The following is a 15,906-nucleotide window of genomic DNA, read 5'->3' as shown; positions in this document are numbered from 1 at the left end:
TACTGGGATTAAATGTCAGGAATTGTGAAAAACTGAGTTTAAATGTAATTGGCTAAGGTGTATGTAAACTTCCGACTTCAACTGTATGTAGGGGTAAAGTGACTATGCATAGATAAACAGCAAGTAGCAGCAGCATACAAATAAATAAAAGTGACATCAATAAGGGATCATAGCTTTCACCTGGTCAGTCAATATCAGGGAAAGACCAGGGGTTCTTAATGTTTTGTACACTCGGTATACAATGCTAATTTATTTAACTAGGCAAGTCAGTTAAGAACAAATTCTTATTTTCAATGACGGCCTAGGAACAGTGGGTTAACAGCCTTGTTCAGGGACAGAACTACAGATTTTTATCTTGTCAGCTCTGGGATTTGATCTAGCAACCTTTCGGTTACGCTCTAACCACTAGGCTACCAGTCCAATGCTCTAACCACTAGGCTACCAGTCCAATGTTCTAACCACTAGGCTACCAGTCCAAAGCTCTAACCACTAGGCTACCAGTCCAATGCTCTAACCACTAGGCTACCAGTCCAACGCTCTAACCACTAGGCTACCAGTCCAATGCTCTAACCACTAGGCTACCAGTCCAATGCTCTAACCACTAGGCTACCAGTCCAATGCTCTAACCACTAGGCTACCAGTCCAATGCTCTAACCACTAGGCTACCAGTCCAATGCTCTAACCACTAGGTAGCCTAGTGAATAGAATAGAGTAAAGAGAAATAATAGTGACCAATAGCAGGATCAATAGGTAAATACTAATGGTAAATGCAATCAATAATCAATTGACAGCAGTGCAATGGAGTAATGAATAGAATAAATGGAGTAGTGATTTTATCAGCAGCGTAGGTTGTGTCTGACTGAGTAGAGACCTGTGGATAGGCATAGAGTCAGTGTGGATAGTCCGTGGGAGAGAGAGCAGTAGTTGTTAGCCCTTTAACAGTCTTGTGGCCAGAGGACAGAAGCGGTTTAGTTTGTCTGAGCCTTGGCGCATGGCAATAATAAAGTAGCTAAGTTGGGTCAGTACAGCGCCATCTTGTATCTTGAACGCAGCGTGTCAAAGTGATCCTGACTGAACTGTCTGACTCTGAGCCAGTCATCTCATTTCCAAGTTCTATATTTTGTGAACTGGGCGGCTGCTCTCTCCTCGCCTGCAAGCTGCTTGGCAAACACAAGTGTGCAGACTGTGCTTAGTTCCAAAGTGAATAGCATTGTTTTCCTCTCTTACCTCAACAAAGCTCCCTAATCCTTTCAAATCGCACATTGAAATGCCGTGCTCTGAAATTTGGTTAAGACATATTCTAATGAGGCATTTCTCATTCAACTGATCCACATGAGGATGCAAGAGGAATTATATCACCCCATAGTGTCTTTCTCCTTGCATCTGTATTTCCTAGGTAACGCAATCTCCATACTTGGCCGAGAGTGTGTTCTTGCCTGGAGCTGTGAAACTGGTCATGTGACCACTAAACTAAACCATTTTGAGAGTTTAAAAACACATCCTAAGGTTTATGATCCTACTATACTAGCCCACTATATCCTACTATTATACTCTAGCCTACTATACTAGCCCACTATATCCTACTATAAAACTCTAACCTACTATACTAGCACACTATATCCTACTGTAATACTCTAGTCTACTATACTAGCGCACTATATTGTACTATTGTCATGCCCTGACCTTAGCGAGCTGTTTTATTTCTCTATTTGGTTAGGTCAGGGTGTGATTAGGGTGGGCATTCTATGCTTCCTATTTCTTTGTTTTTGGCCGAGTGTGGTTCCCAATCTGATACAGCTGTCTATCGTTGTCTCTGATTGGGAATCATACTTAGGTAGCCTTTTTCCCCACCTGTGTTTTGTGGCTAGTTATTTTTCTGTTTAGTCTCTGTTACCTGACAGAACTGGTCGCTTTCGTTTTGTTACTTTGTTCGAGTGTTTCTTTGATCAATGAAATCATGAACACTTTTCACTCTGTGCTTGGTCCACTCCTTTCGACGACAGGCGTTACAACTATAATAATCTAGCCTACTATACTAGCCCACTATATCCTACTATAATAATCTAGTCTACTATACTACACTATATCCTACTATAATAATCTAGTCTACTATACTAGCCCACTATATCCTACTATAATAATCTAGTCTACTATACTAGCCCACTATATCCTACTATAATAATCTAGTCTACTATACTAGCCCACTATATCCTACTATAATAATCTAGTATACTATACTAGCCCACTATATCCTACTATAATATATATCCTACTATAATACTCTAGTCTACTATACTAGCGCACTATATCCTACTATAATACTCTAGCCTACTATACTAGCCCACTATAATATATATCCTACTATAATACTCTAGTCTATTGTACTAGCCCACTATATCATACTATAATAATCTAGCCTACTATACTAGTGCACTATATCCTATTATAATATATATCATACTATAATAATCTAGCCTACCATACTAGCCCACTATATCCTACTATAATATATATCATACTATAATACTCTAGCCTACTATACTAGCCCACTATATCCTACAATAATACTCTAGCCTACTATACTAGCCCACTATATCCTATTATAATATATCATACTATAATAATCTAGCCTACTATACTAGCCGACTATATCCTACCATAATACTCTAGCCTACTATACTAGCACACTATATCCTACAATAATACTCTAGCCTACTATACTAGCCCACTATATCATACTATAATAATCTAGCCTACTATACTAGCGCACTATATCCTACTATAATAATCTTGTCTACTATACTCGCCCACTATACCCTACTATAATATATATCCTACTATAATACTCTAGCCTACTATACTAGCCCACTATATCCTACTATAATATATATATCCTATTATAATACTCTAGCATACTATACTAGCGCACTATATCCTACTATAATACTCTAGCCTACTATACTAGCCCACTATATCCTATTATAATATATCATACTATAATAATCTAGCCTACTATACTAGCCGACTATATCCTACCATAATACTCTAGCCTACTATACTAGCACACTATATCCTACTATTATAATCTATTTTACTACACTAGCCCATTATGTCCTACTACAATAATCTAGCCTACTACACTAGCCCACTATATCCTACCATAATATTCTAGCCTACTATACTAGCACACTATATCCTACTATTATAATCTATTTTACTACACTAGCCCATTATGTCCTACTACAATAATCTAGCCTACTACACTAGCCCACTATATCCTACCATAATATTCTAGCCTACAATACTAGCCCACTATATTTGTAAGTCGCTCTGGATAAGAGCGTCTGCTAAATGACTTAAATGTAAATGTTAAATGTATATCCTACTATAATAATCTAGCCTACTATACTAGCCGACTATATCCTACCATAATACTCTAGCCTACTATACTAGCCCACTATATCCTACCATAATACTCTAGCCTACTATACTAGCCCACTATACCCTACCATAATAATATAGCTTACTTTACTAGCCCACTATATCCTACCATAATACTCTAGCCTACTATACTAGCCCACTATATCCTACCATAATATATATCATACTATAATAATAATCTAGCCTACTATACTAGCCGACTATATCCTACCATAATATTCTAGCCTACTATACTAGCACACTATATCCTACTACTATAATATATCTTACTATACTAGCACACTATATCCTACTATAATAATCTAGCCTACTATACTAGCACACTATATCCTACCATAATACTCTAGCCTACAATACTAGCACACTATATCCTACTATAATAATCTAGCCTACTATACTAGCCGACTATATCCTACCATAATACTCTAGCCTACTATACTAGCCCACTATATCCTACCATAATACTCTAGGCTACTATACTAGCCCACTATATCCTACCATAATACTCTAGCCTACTATACTAGCCCACTATATCCTACCATAATAATATGGCTTACTATACTAGCCCACTATATCCTACCATAATACTCTAGCCTACTATACTAGCACACTATATCCTACTATTATAATCTATTTTACTACACTAGCCCACTATATCCTACCATAATACTCTAGCCTACAATACTAGCACACTATATCCTACTATAATAACTCCACACTTACAAACCCCAAAATAATTAATTTTAACTAACCCATAGCCTTTGACAACCATATTACTACCATTACTACAGTTACTACTGCTGTCACTACCACTACCACTACTATTTAACAACCATACAGTGGTGGAAAAAGTACCTGATTTTTACACTTGAGTAAAAGTACAGATTCCTTCAAAGAAAATTACTTAATGAATTAAAAAATGAATTAAAACTGAAAGTCACCCAGTAAAATACTACTTGAGTAAATGTCTAAAAGTATTTGGTTTTAAATGTACTTAAGTATCAAAAGTAAAAGTATGAATAATTTAAAATGTCTTATTTTAAGCAAACCAGACAAAACGATGTTCTTGTTTTTTAAATTTACGGATAGCCAGGGGCACAGTTCAACACTCAGACAAAATTCACAACCTAAAGATTCGTGTTTAGTGAGTCTGCCAGATCAGATGCAGTAGGGACGACTCGGGATTTTCTCTTGATAAGTGTGTGAATTCGACAGTTTTCCTGTTCTGCTAAACATTCAAAATCTAACGAGTACTTTGGGTGTCAGGGAAAATGCATTCATTAAAATGTACATTATTTTCTTTAGAAATGTAGTTAAGTAAAAGTTGTCAAGAATATAAAAAGTAAAGTATAAATACCCCAAAAAACTACTTAAGTAGTACTTTAAAGTATTTTTTACTTACAGTTGAAGTCGGAAGTTTACATACACCTTAGCCAAATACATTTAAAAATACATCATTGTCCATTCGGAAGACCCATTTGCGACCAAGCTTTAACTTCCTGACTGATGTCTTTGAGATGTTGCTTCAATATATCCACATAACTTTCCTCCCTCATGATGCTATCTATTTTGTGAAGTGCACCAGTCCCTCCTGCAGCAAACACCCCCCACAACATGATGCTGCCACCCCTGTGCTTCACGGTTGGAATGGTGTTCTTTGGCTTGCAAGCCTTCCCGTTTTTCCTCCAAACATAACGATGGTCATTATGGCCAAACAGTTCTATTTTTGTTTCATCAGACCAGAGGACATTTCTCCAAAAAGTACGATCTTTGTCCCCATGTGCAGTTGCAAACCGTAGTCTTGCTTTTTTTATGGCAGTTTTGGAACAGTGGCTTCTTCCTTGCTACGTGTCCTTTCAGGTTATGTCAATATAGGATTCGTTTTACAGTGGATTTAGATACTTTTGTACCTGTTTCCTCCAGCATCTTCACAAAGGCCTTTGCTGTTGTTCTGGGACTGATTTACACTTTTCTTACCAAAGTACGTTCATCTCTAGGAGACAGAACGCGTCTCCTTCCTGAGCGGTATGAAGGCTGCGTGGACCCATGGTGTTTATACTTGCGTACTATTGTTTGTACAGATAAACGTGGTACCTTCAGGCCTTTGGAAATTGCTCCCAAGGATGAACCAAACTTGTGCAGGTCTACATTTTTTTTCTTTGCTGATTTCTTTTGATTTCTCCATAATGTCAAGCAAAGAGGCACTGAGTTTGAAGGTAGGCCTTGAGATACATCCACAGGTACACCTCCAATTGACTCAAATTATGTCAATTAGCCCATCAGAAGCTTCGGAAGCCATTACATAATTTTTTAAGTTTAAAGGCACAGTCAACATAGTGTATGTAAACTTCTGACCCATTGGAATTGTGATACAGTGAAATAATCTGTCTGTAAACAATTGTGGGAAAAATTACTCGTGTCATGCACAAAGTAGATGTCCTAACCGACTTGCCAAAACTATAGTTTGTTAACAAGAAATGTGTTGAGTGATTGAAAAACGAGTTTCAATGACTCCAACCTAGGTGTATGTAAACTTCCGACTTCAACTGTAAGTACTTTACAAGACTTGCAAGCACACATATTTTCTTTCGGAAATGACTTGTTTTAGTTTTGTAAATGTTATTCTAAGAACGTCAGTGTGTATTTATTCCCCACTTTACAAAAAGAATGAAATCACCTTGGCAGAAAACGCAATATCCTTGTCTGCCTGCTGCAACACCCACCATAATGGCCTACCTCACGGAGATGCTGTGGCCATTCTGTTGATTTGAGCCTACGGATGCATTAGATGGCTGCTAGGTGATGCCTAGACTAGAAAATTGTAATTCAACCAAGACACATTCATATCCCCATGATACCAATATCTGAAGGCTTTCATTTATATCATTGTTGCACAACAGAATACCACCTCCATACCTATGTAATAATCACTGTGGAAGTGGGACTCCATATCAGGCCGTATCATCTGGAACTGTAGGCTTACATGTTATTCTCCTCCAGCTTCATTCAATATAAATGCATCCTTCTCCAACTCCTCTCATATTTATGAGACACTTTCTAAGTCTGCCAAAAACAATCCCGCTGTTACCGCTTTCATGAGGCTTGTTCGGAAAGGGGAAGGAGGATATACTGTAGCAGGCATGCTATCTGGCCATTCCAAACTATGATGGGCTTCATGAACACACATCTCTAAAACAGAATGCATGTTGATGTTCTCGCTGGAGCTAAACAGGTAGACTCAATGTTGTTCTGACCTTATTTCTTTCATGCACAGAAACTTTGAAAAAAACACGATGCCATTTATCTAATACAGGATATGTAATGGCCCATCATGCACACACGCACTCAGAAATACAATCATGTGCCACCAACGAATGTTGTATCACTGTTTAACATTAAAAACATGATATCTAATTAAGATTCCATTCATATATACAGTATGACCTCTCATGTGGTTTTTCCATAAGGGTTAGTATCGGCTTCTTAGCGGACGGAACCAAATGTGATATTTCAGAGGAGAGGAGCAGTAGAGTGCCTAGCACCCAGCCTTGAGGGTAAGAGTATTGCTGGTTACTGTACAGCAATCTCATTCAAATTCCAGGCAAGGAAATCAGCACATTGGGCCAGTGGACACACACACCCACTCATTACCAAAGTTGTCGTGGAAACAACCTAGTTCTGGCTGGCACTGGGCCCGTGTGGAAGGCCCCCAAAAATTGTGAAAGACTCCAGTTACCCAAGTCATAGACTGTTTTCTCTGCTACCACACAGCAAGCTGTACCGGAGCGCCAAGTCTAGGACCAAAAGAATCCTTAACAGCTTCTACCCCCAGGCCATAAGACTGCTGAACAATTAATAAAATGGCCACCAGGACTATTTACAGTTCGGGTGAAGTCCCTTTGTTTTTACAATGCCGCTACTCACTGTTTATTATCTGTACATAGTCACTTTACCCCTACCTATATGTACAAATTACCTCGACTAACCTGTCGTCGTCGTACCCACCCCCCCCCCCGCACATTGACTCGGTACCGGTTATTTTATTGTTACTTTTTATTATTATATTTTATTTTTTACTTTATTTTATTTTGTAAATATTTTCTTAACTCTATTTCTTGAACTGCATTGTTGGTTAAGGGCTTGTAAGTAAGCATTTCACAGTATCTGTTGTATTCGGTGCAAGTGACAAATACATTTTGATTTGATTTGGCACATAGGGGTTTGAACTAAAGAAAGCATTGGGGTTCTGTCTGGGGACTGTAATAGCACATGAAATGTCCCCTAGCTCCCCCGAGACAGCAACAGCTAGTTATGTCAACCCAAAACATTGTTAGGAAGTCTGGCATGTACAGATATTAGATCATATTCTTCTGGATCCAACCATACAGCATGCAGTGGAAAAAATACCATCAACCAAGGGAAATAGCAGGTTGTCAGTGCTGTTATTTTGACTGATGGGGAAGAAAGCATATTACACCATCCCTATCCCACAGAGTCTTCCCCTCGTCTCATTTTCATACAGGGCTCAGCAGCTTCTTATGAACCCATGACCCACAGGCCTGGGGAGAGAGGAATGGATTTGAGTTAGAGACTGACTGACAGTCTACCGGTTAAAACTGGTTTTCATCTGCCTGCCCCACTGCTAAGCCCCACAGCCTTTGAATTCAGCTGCAGATTTACCGGCAGCAGGTAAAGTGTTGGTCACATGTTAATCCATCCACCTGACCGGTGTGGCATATCAAGAAACTGATTAAAAAGCATGATCATTACACAGGTGCACACAAATGGCGCCGGAGAAGAAGGCAGTCGTTTTACGTGCCCCCAACCGATCATGTTTTTTAATTTTTTGGTTTGTTTATTTGCTTTGTTTGTAACTTATATTTTGTATATAATGTTGCCGCTACCGTCTCTTATGACCGAAAATAACTTCTGGACATCAGGACTGCGATTACTCATCACAGACTGACAGAATCCTTTTTTTCCTATAGTCTGACGAGCCCGACGTGAACGATATACAGGTTTCTCGGGAACAGGCCCAGATCCCTGTGATTTGCGTGAAGAGAAGGTGGAGAAAAAGGGGCCAGGGGGGGGTTGCCTTCTGAGAATTCGTAGGCGATCGAATAAACCCCCAATTCCTTCCATTCTGCTAGCAAACGTGCAATCTTTGGACAATAAAATAGATGACCTACGCGGAAGATTAAACTACCAACGGGACATTCAAAACTGTAATATCTTATGCTTCACGGAGTCATGGCTGAACGACGACACTATCAACATACTGGTTATACACTGCACCGGCAGGATAGAACAGCGCCGTCTGGTAAGACAAGGGGCGGCGGACTGTGTATTTTTGTACATAACAGCTGGTGCACGATATCTAAGGAAGTCTCGAGCTATTGCTTGCCTGAGGTAGAGTATCTCATGATAAGCTGTAGACCACACTATATACCTAGAAAGTTTTCATCTGTATTTTTCATAGCTGTTTACATACCACCACAGTCAGAAGCTGGCACTAAGACAGCATTGAATGAGCTGTACTCCGCCATAAGCAAACAAGAAAACGCTCACCCAGAGGCGGTGCTCCTAGTAGCCAGGGACATTAATGCAGGGAAACTTAAAACTCTGGACCACCTTTACTCCACACACAGAGATGCATACAAAGCACTCCCTCGCCCTCCATTTGGCAAATCTGACCATAATTCTATCCTCCTGATTTCTGCTTACAAGCAAAAATTAAAGCAGGAAGCACCCGTGACTAGATCAATAAAAAAGTGGTCAGATGAAGCAGATGCTAAGCTACAGGACTGTTTTGCTAGCACAGACCTCCGATGGCATTGAGGAGTACACCACATCAGTCATTGGCTTCATCAATAAGTGCATTGATGACATCGTCCCCACAGTGACCGTACGTGCATACCCCAACCAGAAGCCATGGATTACAGGCAACATCAACACTGAGCTAAAGGCAAGAGCTACAGCTTTCAAGGAGCGGGACTATAACCCGGAAGCTTCTAAGAAATCACGCTATGCCCTCCGATGAACCATCAAACGGGCAATACAAGACTAAGATCGAATCGTACTACACCGGCTCTGCCTCCAACCACCCTAGTCATAGACTATTCTCTCTGCTACCACACTGCAAGCGGTACCGGAGTGCCAAGTCTAGGTCCAAGAGGCTACTAAACATATTCTACCCACAAACCATAAGACTCCTGAACATCTAATCAAATGGCTACCCAGACTATTTGCATTGCCCCCCTTTACACCGCTGTTTCCCTCTGTTGTTATCATCTAAGCATAGTCACTTGAATAGTCACTACCTACATGTACATATTACCTCAACCAACCAGTGCCCCCGCACATTGACTCTGTACCGGTACCCCCCTGTATATAGTCTCGCTATTGTTATCTTACTGCTGCTCTTTAATTACTTGATACTTTTTTTCTTATTCTTCACTGTATTTTTTAAAACTGCATTGTTGGTTAGGGGCTCGTAAGTAAACATTTCACTGTAAGATCGTACACCTGTTGTATTTGGCGCATGTGACTAATAACGTTTGATTTGATTTGTGCTGGCGACAATAAAAGGCCACTCTAAAATGAGCAGTTTTGTCACACAACACAATGCCACAGATGTCTCAAGTTTTGAGGGAGTATGCAATTGGCTTGCTGACTGCAGGAATGTCCATCAGAGCTGTTGCCAGAGAATTTAATATTAATTTCTCTACCATAAGCCACCTCCCAAGTCCAACCGACGTCACAACCGTAGACCACGTGTAACCATGCCAGCCTAGGACCTCCACATATGGCTTCTTTGCCTGTGGAATCGTCTGAGACAAGCCACCAGGACAGCTGATGAAATTGAGGTTTATTTATGTCTGTAATAAAGCCCCACCCAGTCATGTGAAATCCATAGATTAGGGCTTAATTTATTTATTTCAATTGACTAATTTCCTTATATGAACTTTAATTCAGTGAAATGATTGAAATTGTTGCGCTTATATATTTGAATGTTCTGTACCAGTGATTTCAATTTAGAATGTTTGAGTCTGCATTACAACATTTAAATAAATGGGGGTACAGAAAGCTTTATGGTTTTAAAAGAAAAAAATAGGAGCAAACTACTGTTTTAAAGCAATCTAAGATGAGAAAGTCTGCACATTTCAAATTTGATTTGGTGTTTGTAGCTAAAATGGTTTAGTGTAGTAGAAAATGCTAAAATCGACTACTATAGCCCATGGATCTTGTATGCAAATGTGATATGCTTTTAGTTCAAAAGTATAAATATGTTCAGCAATCTTTTGACAAGCAAAAGTCAGTCTGCGCATTTTAACATTAGTTCCGTATTTGTAGTTTAAACAATTCAAGAGCAGTGGTGAATCTAGGAATGACCCATTGTAGTTTATGGAGCCTTAATGCACATTTTAAATGGCTACAGTTGAAAAATAATAAACCGTATCAAATCTCTATTGACACGCAATCCACGCTGAGTCAGTCTAAATTTTAAAGTTGGTTTGGTGTTTGTAGCTTAACAGTTGAAAGCCTGATTTTGTAAAAAAAATGCATTCAAGTCTACGGTCCTTGAAATGCATTGGGATTAATGCCTATATGGTTGTAGTATGAAAAGTATAACAGTATCAACATATTTTTTCAAGCAACCTGAAGACAGTCGGCGTGCACGTTTTAAAGTCGGTAGCTTTTACGGGTTTGGCACTACAAATTCCAGCATAAGGCAATTAATAAGAAGATATTTTGTTTTAATTTTAGTATGCTAGTTGTTCTTGATTTCAGCAAGCACCGCTAATAAGAGGCAGTTATGATTATGCTTTTTTTTGTAGCCTACACTTATGCACTGCAGTAATGTAGAAATCCTGGGGTGTTTCTTTTTAGTATCTCATGTCGTACATCTGCGCTACTCTGGGTTGCTTTTCCATGGAGAGCTGAGGCTGTGCAAGGCAATTGAACATGATTAGATTAGCTGACAGTTCGAGCAACAGACTCAGTATGTATGCTTTAAATGACTAGTGTCACTGTAGAGATTTTGCCTGCCAAGGGCATGGTCTCATGACAATTATGGTGTGCAATGCATCAAGAATCGCCCCTATCCCTATACACATCTCTATACAAATTGCATTCTGTTATCTAACTCAGATAGGAAATAATAGCAAATATGTTTGTCTACTCTTCTGTGGTGGCAGGCTGTAATTGGGTAGGGCTATATTTGATGTGGAAGCTTTAGACTGATTCTGATCTGTCTGCAAGATTAGATAAACTCGGCATGGTGTAAATATAGTCGACACAGGAGTAAAATAGCAACTTTGTTTCAATATTTTGTCTCCTTAACTAGCAGTTCTATTCCACATCATGACAAGTAAACTGCTCGGCCTGGCACACAGTACATTCACTTATGCCCCGCCCACTCTACTCTACTCTCTCTCACGGCTCCCGCCCCCCCCCCTGCTCCCCAAAACAATTATCGAGGAAGGACGGCTCTTTTATACCTCAATTGAAAGAACCACAACGCCACATTACACATTTTATAGTGTGTCTTCGAACAGCACTGAATAGCGTTCGATTGCAACTTATCCCTTTCTTTGAAGATGGGGCGAAAGCATGCATTCCGTTTAGTCTTTGCATTTCGGATCAAAACCTGAAGAAATGTCGATCGATGTTCGCTGGAATTAAGAGCGTTTGACTAGCTCAGGTAAGGCATTTTTTTTACCATCTTTGTACCAGACAGAGCAATCAACGATGCCATGGGTATTTCAAACAGAGGGTTGTGATGAGAGGGACGCTTATATAGAGATCACAATGGGGTTCAAACTGTGCCACGGAAAAGGGGGCATGCAGAATGAATGGTTAAAACATTGTCATTGGCTTCTATCCGAAATATAGCGTGAATTGCAAAGTTGCCTACATCCGAATAACATGTTCAAAACGTGTGCCTATTTCACCTACAACAAAATATGGGTTCCCATCGAACTGAAAACGCCAGTGATATTATTTTCTTAACGTCTAATTGGAATATTTCTCAATATTTTGTAACAGTCTTCATTCCTGCAGTGAACTGATCCCACAGCACACCTATTGATGAGTGTTGAGAGGATCAACACGAGCTGCCATGTGAAGGCTTTTATTTGAATCAATATTGGTTCTCAAAGTCAATTTGGCTACCTCTTACAGCACAACGAATCATACACACATTGGACTACATTGACTAATCTTTTCATAACTTTACGATGTTATTTTACGTTTTGGACATGATGAACTACACTATGGACTCGCACATGTTAATTAATTCAGTGTCCATATGACCACAAATGACCATTGTGGAATGATTTGGGTTTAGGATTGAGGAGTGTCAGGGTCTGGTGTGTGTGTGATCAGAGAGACAGACAGGTGAGAGTCAGGGTGACTGAGTCTTGCAGCCCTGTCTGATAGCCCTTCTCAAGGCTACCTCAAAACCACTAGTTCCAAAACACCTGGCCTGACACTTCTGGGTCAGTAGCCCCAGATACCAGCTGACTACAGACTAGGCCCAGTCTGTTCAGCCACCTTTCACAGTCCTGACATCTTAATTACTGGACACCTGTGAACACCTGGTGTTGGGAATGGGGTATCCCTCCCTTTGTGTGTGTTGTGTGTGTCAATTGCAGCCCTTTGTTAAAACACCCAATCCTAAATCAACCCAAAGCCCCTACCGCCTAACCCTGGATAGGTACAGCTGTCAGTAAGGTAATAGCTCCTCTTTGCTCTCTAATAATGGGTGAAGTTGTCACCAAATTGCTTGTTATTTTCCTATTCTCTCAGATCTACACAAGTGTGTATCGCTGTAGCGGCAATTTGGGGATTTGGTGAGAAAATGACATGCAGGTAAAGAACACCTTGTCTCGCCATGTGGTGTGTTACCTAATAAGGCCAGAGGAGGTGTTGTGTATATAGCCAATGAATGCCAATATACCACGGCTAAGGGCTGTTCTTATGCAAGATTCAGCATTCAGCCAATCAGCATTCGGGGCTTGAACCATTCAATTTAGAATGTTAAGTAAACACCTTCACAGAAATGTGTTGGAAGATGAGCTTCCTGCGTTATGCTGCAAGATACAGCATGAATTAATTTCTGGGGCTTTTTGAAAGCGCCATGGTTTGTTCCAGACAGTATAGGGCACTTCCATGTAAAATGCCCCATGAGCACATCAAATTTGGTATCACATGAAACTCGTAGTCTATATTTTTAGAAATGAAGGCGTATCTACTTTTTTAAACAAATCTCCTTCCAAAAAACTAGGATTAAGCAAAGGCTTTGATTTCTAGCCTAACGGATAGAAAACATCTAGTACACAGTCATTTATAAGCAATTAGAAATGCATCAAAACACAATAATGTTGAAATAAAGGCCCCTGCCAACTAATATCTACATTCATAATGTAGTTTTGCAAAAATTATTAGTCTTCTGTAAGTTTAAGAAATATTGCCTAGTGTCTTGTCATTCTGTTACCAAAAAACCCACATATCTTTAAGATATTTTATAATTTCTCTTCCTGATGAGGACAGAGGAGAATGAAAGCTCACATAATTAACAAGTAAAGGTAGACCTATCAATTAGCTGTAGGTTTTTACGGATATCAATTTGGTTTATGATTTATTAAGTGATTCAAACACGTCATTCTGTTAATAAATCAGTAAAAGACAATTACAAAACAACTCAGAATGACTGAAACTGAATTGGCTGTAATGGGAATTCATAGTCACAAACCACAGTTGGGTCACCTGCTACGGTCTTCTCTTCCACTGGCATACTGTTCAGCTCATAACTGTTTTTTTTCTCTTTCTGTCACATGGTGGTCAAACCAAGAGTGTGAAAACAGTCTGGACAACCCCTCCCTCTGTCTCTCCAGTTAATGTCACCTCTCCCAGTTCTTACTGACACCTACCCATGAGCCCCCTCTCTTTCCATTTACTGTAACCAGCCCCTTCACCCACTGAACTCTGACCCACACCGGACTTCCATGGATGTTGAAGTTTGGTCAGTCCAAATCTAAACCAATCATGGACAGTAAAGAAAAGTAGAGTGTAGGACAGTATGGTAGCCCGGGTTGGGAAGTAACTGATCACACATCACACTCCAGACTGACAATTTCCCCTGGTGGCACTGGAGCCACTAGGATTTTCTGTTGGTTGCACCAGTCCATGATTTGGACTCACCCCGAAAACAATTTCTGCTTCATACAAAATATATGTATGTATTTTTTTTTTCTTTTTTTTTCTTTCTATCATCTAATGTAATTCGGTGCTTTATTAAAAAGTGTAAGCGAATACTGAGATGGTATTTCATATTTTAATGTTGGGATTTGAGTGTGCAGCCTAATCCAGTGATTGTCATGCATTTTGGGTTAACAATTAGGCTATTGTTATTTTTGACTGTTAAAATAGGGCCCCAGAAATGTCTTATTTCATTTTTTTTCAATACAGATTAATTTTCCGTCATCTTTATGTGCACTAATATCATAGGCACATTTTATTTACATTTACATTTAAGTCATTTAGCAGACGCTCTTATCCAGAGCGACTTACAAATTGGTGCATACACCTTATGGCATCCAGTGGAACAGCCACTTGCATCTAAATCTTTTTTTTGGGGGGGGTGAGAAGGGGGGTGAGAAGGATTACTTACCCTTACTTACCCTATCCTAGGTATTCCTTGAAGAGGTGGGGTTTCAGGTGTCTCCGGAAGGTGGTGATTGACTCCGCTGTCCTGGCGTCGTGAGGGAGTTTGTTCCACCATTGGGGGGCCAGAGCAGCGAACAGTTTTGACTGGGCTGAGCGGGAACTGTACTTCCTCAGTGGTAGGGAGGCGAGCAGGCCAGAGGTGGATGAACGCAGTGCCCTTGTTTGGGTGTAGGGCCTGATCAGAGCCTGGAGGTACTGAGGTGCCGTTCCCCTCACAGCTCCGTAGGCAAGCACCATGGTCTTGTAGCGGATGCGAGCTTCAACTGGAAGCCAGTGGAGAGAGCGGAGGAGCGGGGTGACGTGCGAGAACTTGGGAAGGTTGAACACCAGATGTTCTGGATGAGTTGTAGGGGTTTAATGGCACAGGCAGGGAGCCCAGCCAACAGCGAGTTGCAGTAATCAAGACGGGAGATGACAAGTGCCTGGATTAGGACCTGCGCCGCTTCCTGTGTTCGTTTCTGCGGATGTTGTAGAGCATGAACCTACAGGAACGGGACACCGCCTTGATGTTAGTTGAGAACGTCAGGGTGTTGTCCAGGATCACGCCAAGGTTCTTAGCGCTCTGGGAGGAGGACACAATGGAGTTGTCAACCGTGATGGCGAGATCATGGAACGGGCAGTCCTTCCCCGGGAGGAAGAGGAGCTCCGTCTTGCTGAGGTTCAGCTTGAGGTGGTGATCCGTCATCCACACTGATATGTCTGCCAGACATGCAGAGATGCGATTCGCCACCTGGT

General features: G+C 40.4%; 1 protein-coding gene across 4 annotated transcripts in view; it reads left to right on the top strand.

Annotated features, from left to right (window-relative positions):
* Nucleotides 1-15,906, top strand: part of LOC118363776 (beta-galactoside alpha-2,6-sialyltransferase 2-like) — a 63,305-nt gene that overhangs the window by 24,916 nt on the left and 22,483 nt on the right. For 2 of the 4 annotated variants that reach the window (XM_052488614.1, XM_035744987.2), the window contains exon 1: nucleotides 11,897-12,145. The exons of 1 other annotated variant lie outside the window; for it this stretch is intronic. The gene's annotated coding sequence lies outside the window, so the exon portion shown is untranslated. Of the gene's footprint in view, nucleotides 1-11,896; nucleotides 12,146-13,290; nucleotides 13,315-15,906 lie in introns of those variants that run through there. One more of the 4 variants, XM_052488613.1, reaches the window with a different exon arrangement.

The sequence above is a fragment of the Oncorhynchus keta genome, chromosome 30, assembly GCF_023373465.1.
Source record: "Oncorhynchus keta strain PuntledgeMale-10-30-2019 chromosome 30, Oket_V2, whole genome shotgun sequence".
NCBI classification, from domain to species: Eukaryota; Metazoa; Chordata; class Actinopteri; order Salmoniformes; family Salmonidae; genus Oncorhynchus; species Oncorhynchus keta.
This window is presented reverse-complemented; position numbering and strand designations above follow the sequence as displayed.